Source organism: Venturia canescens, chromosome 2, assembly GCF_019457755.1.
Source record: "Venturia canescens isolate UGA chromosome 2, ASM1945775v1, whole genome shotgun sequence".
Lineage (NCBI taxonomy): Eukaryota > Metazoa > Arthropoda > Insecta > Hymenoptera > Ichneumonidae > Venturia > Venturia canescens.
In genome coordinates, this window is record NC_057422.1 from 11469905 (window position 1) to 11476338 (window position 6434).

The following is a 6434-nucleotide window of genomic DNA, read 5'->3' on the forward strand; positions in this document are numbered from 1 at the left end:
AGACTCAAAATCGGGGCTTAAATCATCGAGCTAAAAAATTCGGGCGGAATGCCACAAAAATGGGAGTGGATGTGCTTCCGTGTGGGAGAGAAAGGACACCGTCGGCATCCTGATTTTTCGCTCCGATCGAGAAAAGTGTCTGAAGCTAGTGTAGGAAAAAAAAGTAGGTTAAAAACCTCAACGAGAATCGTATAAATGCGGAGGATTACAAAACATTCTTGGCTAACCGATCGTTGACCGAGACTCCCTTAATGAGACGCTCGCTTTGTTCGAGTTGAAAGCCGGTCGCGAGTCGATCTTTGGACGAGGGCGAAAAGTTACTGGATTTAGTCTGATCTCCGAGGGTCGAGGGGAAAAAAAAAAAAAAAAAAAAACGCCGACGGACTGGAAGAGTGAGAGGAGGCGGCAAAAAAGAGCGGAGGAAAGAAAATCTTTCTATCGTGCTGCTGGAGTGGAGCATACACACGGAGAAAAATGTGTGATGTAAAGGGCGTCCCAGAAATCGTGTTCCACAATCCCTGTACAACGATTTCAAGGATTGCGATTTTTCAGCAAAAAGTTCCTATCGACCTTTGCACAGTTGGCAAACGCTCCTCAGTTTTTCCAAACCGCCACGTTTAAGGAAGTTGAGGCTGTACAGACATTTTTTTTACCCAAAAGTGATGACCTATAGCTTTCAAAAGTTAGGCCAGTTTACAGTTTGGCAATGTTGCATACACTTTAAAGAAAAGTTGGGGAAAAAAAGACGAAAAACTGGTGAAAGCTCAGTCGAAAACACGAACGGTGACGATCCTAGCCTCAAAAAACTGCACGGAAAACAGATTATTATTAATATAATCTCAGCAAATCTCCTAATAAATCTGAAAAAAATTGACATTATTCGGCAAGCCTTGCTCATGTTGCCCAAAAAATTTCATATTTTTAGCATCACTTTTAACGGAGATATCACCGAATGTGTCTTGACTTCCATAAGATTACATGTTATTTGGCCCAAATTGTTATTGATTTTTCTCAGCAACGACGCTCCTAAACTGTCTGAAAATTTAACTGATTTTTTTTTTACACTTCACTTTATAAGATGCAATCGGTTTAAAAGCGGTGACATCATTTTCATTCTAATGCCTCAACTTCCTTAAGCACCTTTCGCTTCAATTTTTCGCGCCCTTCGAACCTGCGACGCCGGCAAGCTTCGAAACAAAAAGGCAGTTTGAACGACGAAAAAAGTGACAGGCGATCCGCTGCGGCGCGCAACTCAGCGGACTCCCTGTATATAAATGTAGTAGTGTGTACGTTCGCGTAGTACGAAGTCTGCCCGAGGCACTCCTTATCGCCTAGAAAAATCGCCACGGCATAGTCTCTATACGCGTCACCGAGATGCGCGCATTCACCGTCTTCTTCCTGCTCTTTCTCGCTCCGTCCTGCCCCCCCCTCTCCCTCGATGTTTTCCGAGCCCAAAGCAGCGCTAAAGTTTCGTTGCATGTGCGTGCGAACCAGTGACGCCCCAAAGCTTCCATTCGCCCTACGCTCATTCGCGCAGCACGTTTATACATCGAAGCAGCCGCCGAGAGGATGCCTGGAAAAAATAATCAATTAGTGCTTCCGGGCAACCGAGAGGGCAATAATTCGGCGCGGTTAGGGAGCTCGCGGAGAACGAAATCCGAACCCCGCACCTGTTTTTCGTCCTTTCCTATTATTTTTCCATTTCTCCTCGCAGGCCTTTTCGGGCTTCGTATTTATTGCTCGTTACGTACCTCCCCGTGGCGAAGAGAATTCTGAAAACAACAGTAAAATGAAGGGAGCTTCGTGGCCGTCCGAACATCCGTTGTTTTCGTCGCGAATGTATTTTGCTCCCACCCCAGCAGCGGCGAGGATTTCCCAAAACATTGATTCCGTGACTTTTTATCGATCGCTTTACAAACATTCGAATGTTCCTCCCTCGCTGATGACGCATTCCAATTTCTCCGCGGTCTGTGGAAAGACGAGAAAACGCATTTTTCCAGCGCCGAAGACGAGGTCTTTTCAGCTTTTCGTTGCGCCGCGACTGCTCTTCCGAAGTCGATACCTTCGAGAAAAGTTTTTCGGCATCGTGTGCACGACGCGAGGCACACCGAACGTACGAGTGCCCGAAGAAAATGTTCCCTCTCTTTCCCTGCCCTCCCCTCCGTCGTTTCCTCCCGCTCCTTCGCCGCACGAATCCCTCGTGGGGCGATAGAGGCGAGGCGATAGACTGCACACTAGTCGCGCGGAGACCGGGAAGGGAGAGGCGGCCGGGCGCAGTAGGAATGCGACGAGGTAATGCTACAAGGTGAATCTTTTTCTTTTCACCCTCGCGCGACTCGCAGTCACCTGATCCATCTGCGTCTATACGTGTACACTTTTGACACATGGAGCCAAACTTTGGTGTGCCCCACTATGAAAAAAGAATGGAAAGGAAAAAAAGGAAAAAAAAAAAACAAATGTTTTTCAAACGCAACGGAGATCCAATGGGAAGGAACGAATGAAAATACACGATATATAAATCATCCCGCGGAGTCGGGTCAACGCCACCGAGTGGAAAAAATAAAATCATTCCTATTCTCGCGTCCTCCGTTCCGGAGCGATGCGATAATTCGTGCGGCTTGCATAAATGCCTTCGAAAACTTTTTTTCTTCTGCTTTTGTTCCGTTGACTTGAAATTTTGTAGAATTTTTCGTGAATACGATTAGCGCGGGAGGAAAAAATTAGCTCGAGAAAATGCGAGGCTCGAGCGTTGCCGGGAACAATGTTCTCTAATGACTCGCAGAAGAATTTTTCCCATTCTCCTTTCTGCTGACGGGGGATCCTCGAACCTCGAGAATTTCGATTGCAATATTTCCACGCCGGGGACAACGTGAAAATGCGCTCGAAAGTTCGAAACCCTTGTTTTTCTGCGTGTCACAAAGCAGCATAATTTCTCTTCTTATTCGGCGATTGTAATGACGACAAGAACGCGAGAGCTCGCGATTCTTCGTATTTTTGTCTCCTCCGCTCTTCCAGACCTGGAAAGAAATCGTCGAGGCGAACGCGAGCCTCGATAAAGATCCAAGGCAAATGAGGCTCTCGTATCTCGTCCGAATCGGCTCCTAAATTCGATCGAGAGCTGCGAACGTCCCCTCAATTTTTTCCTGCTCGTCTTCGGCTTTACGAATGCAATCGTACGCACATAAAGTCACCTAAAAAATATCTCCCGCGCAGTCTCGCTGTGAGTAAACAGCGCGACGACGTTCTGCACTATCTCGGGTTCCTCAGCCATCGCGACTATCGTTTGTTTATACACCAACACACGCGTGCCCGTGCACGTGGAAAAAATAAAAAGCGAAGAAAAGCACGAGAGTGTCGAATTCCGGGCAGCAAATATCGCGGCAACGTGTCGCGAGAATAAAAAGTGGGAAAGCATCGAATTCATACGCTTTTATGTGTTAAACGAGTGCCGATGGAGGATGGTACATATAATGGGAAGTGTTTGCTCATCGCCGAACGTCCGATATAACAGGCGCACTGAGACCCGATAGCGAGTATTTTCTACGACAATCATTATTATTATTCGTGCGTTTGGTTGTCGCGGAGAGAGAGAGAGAGAGAGAGAGAGAGAGAGAGAGAGAGAGAGAGAGAGAGAGAGAGAGAGAGAAAAGGAGAGAGGCCATCATTTTCTAGGCCGCGTTGTGTGCGTTTGTGTAACGCGTTCGTCGGCCTCGTGAAACAACGTTGAGACGACGGGAGCCTATGGGGAACCGTGCGAGTTGATTTTCTCGCTGCACGCACACGCACCGTGCTGTTTTTGTTGTTGCGCGAGGAGAGTCGACGCCATTACCAAAATACGGGTGTGCTGTATCGAGGCGTTCGACCATATACTCGAATGATGGCTGGAAATTATTGGCGTGAAAATTATCGCTGCCGAGCCTCGTTTTTCCTCGGTTTATTAATAAACTGAACTCGAATTTTCACATGACTGAAACGCGTTTTGTGTACGGGAGCTCCTTCCCACTGTGTCGTTTTGTTGAAACTTTGTTGCCCTGTTTGCGTATCGATAATAATCTTCGCACGAAGAAAATTCATTTAATCATTTATACATGACTGGCCTTGAATTTTATCGCGTTATAATAGACAAGTTTCCCTCAATTTTTACGTCGTTTTTATTGGTTTTGGGCACCAGTGTATCGTCATATTAGTGAGGAATGGAATTTATCGGTTGTTTTGAGGAATTTGCAATTGACTAAATAAACCTTGAAGATAAAACATACAAAAACAAATTCATTTCTCATCGTATCGTTTCAAATTTTCTTCCAGTTTACACGCCAGTTTTAGCGACGTAGATTCGTCACAGATCGCCGAGTCTCTCCTTCGGAATAGGCTCTTTTGCAGCCGCTGCTTCACGGACGATCCGGCGCCTCTTCTAATCTCGAAAAATATTTACGTGCACATTTTTTCCACGAGCAACGGCCCCTCATAAAACATTCGTCTCCGTAGTTGAGCTCCCCGCAATTATTCCATAAAAAAAATTTATTTCAACTGAAATTTCGCAGGAGTTTGGAAAAAAAATTTCCAAAGCGTTGATCTCGACGGCCAATTTTTCAACTCTGTTTTCTCGTCTATCTCGCAATCTGATCGAGCGTCCCTTCGATGAGATAAAACGAAAAGAGAAAAAAAAGAAAAAAAAAAAACTAGAAAAACATTGAAAATGAAACGAGACGAGGCGTTCGATTTATTATCGCAACGACTAAATCGCCAATGGGACTTTTGTCTGTTAATCGTAACGAGGAATCCGCTGAAACAGTTATTTTTATCGGTAGAGAAGTGGGACGAATTTCCGCATCGATTTTTAAACGCTTCGGCGAATAAATATTCATAAAATTTGTTTGAGGCCGCGACGGGAACGCGCGATACAAAGAGTGCACGAAGTCATCGAGAGAGAGATAGGAGCGAGTTTGTGGTGCCCGTGCCCGAAACCGCGGGCGCACAAGGCAGAGGAAATCTTGTGATAAAGGGGGAAAACAGGTTCCTAATCCCTGAGAGGATTTCCAGTGAAGGGCTCTGAGCCGGAGTGAGACGAAGAGGGCGATAAAAAACTGGAAAAAGAGCAAGAGGGAAATCCACAGGCCTCGATTGGGCGAGGCGCTCTTCGGCATAACCGAATCTTTGCTCGACGCTACTGATCAGAGAAGATTACGAATCAGCTCGAAAGAGCGATGCACCGTGGTCCGTTTCAGGGCGTTTGTTGGCCCCCTGACGCGGTCTCGGCTTCCTGAGAGTGAAAGAGAGAGAGAGAGGATCTCGAAGAAAATTTTCTCGCCACCATCAAAATTTCTCCCCCCCCCCCCCCCCCCCCCCCCGCCGGGCGGCCCGGAGCTCGGAAGATCGCTTACTTCTCGAGGGCGCATAACGCAAGCACTTGGACTGCGGAGCCTGAAAAGAGATGAGACGAGAATGAGAGAAAGATGGGGAGAGCGATATATAATGAAAAACGAAGGAGCATTCGCCCGAAATTGACTGCACGCAAAGGCCATTGACCGGTCGGTGTCAGCTCCGCTTCTCTTCTACTCTATTCACACATCATTTTTACGTAGCCGTGCGCCTTCGCGTACACGCAGGCAGACACTCGCGCACGGATTTAGATTGATCGACGTTCGGGGCTACCTGCCGATACATTGCATTTCGCTCCGTCGAGCTTCTCCCTCCGTGCCGTGCACCGTCGTCCGGAGCATCCTGTCGCATAATGCGCGACTACATTTTTAGAGATTGCTCGCTCCGTTGGACGGGCCGGGCACACGGAAAGGCGCGTAATCCGGAAAATAGATGGTGCGCATCGGGAGATGAGAGCGTCGCGAAAGAGAGCGTCGACCCGATTAAGGATTCTTGCGGGGCGTCGCCTCCGGGAAACATTATTTTTTCTCTTCGTCCTTAAGGGGGGCTTTTCTCTGGCTCCCGCGGCCCTCTCTCATTTAAGGGGTCCACTCTAATTAGACGAGCAAAAAAGACTTGACGACTTTTTTGAGAGGAGTAAATTATAAGTGTGGAGATAAAAAGTGTTGGGCTAAAAAGTCTTGACCCTTGGGGTGCGTCTGGGGTCAGGTTGACCCCAAAATTTTTTTCTCACATTAATCGCGTTTACGGATGAGCATCTCACAAGTAAAATCCCCGATATTAAGAGATCGTTATCCCCTCTCTGAAAGTAGCCAACTTCATGCTCCAAAATAAATAGACTTTTTGGAAGGGTTGCAAAGTGGACTATTTTTCCCTTAAGGAGGTTGAAGCGTATCGTATGTTAAAACTATTTTTCAACTTTGCACATAAAAATTTTTTAAACAGAAAGCTTAAGACAGTATTAAACTTCTGGCGGGATATGCCGATGATTCACTGTCGTGAAATTGAGATATTTATTGTTGAAGTTAGCAATTTTTTGAAAGCTTCCATAAGAG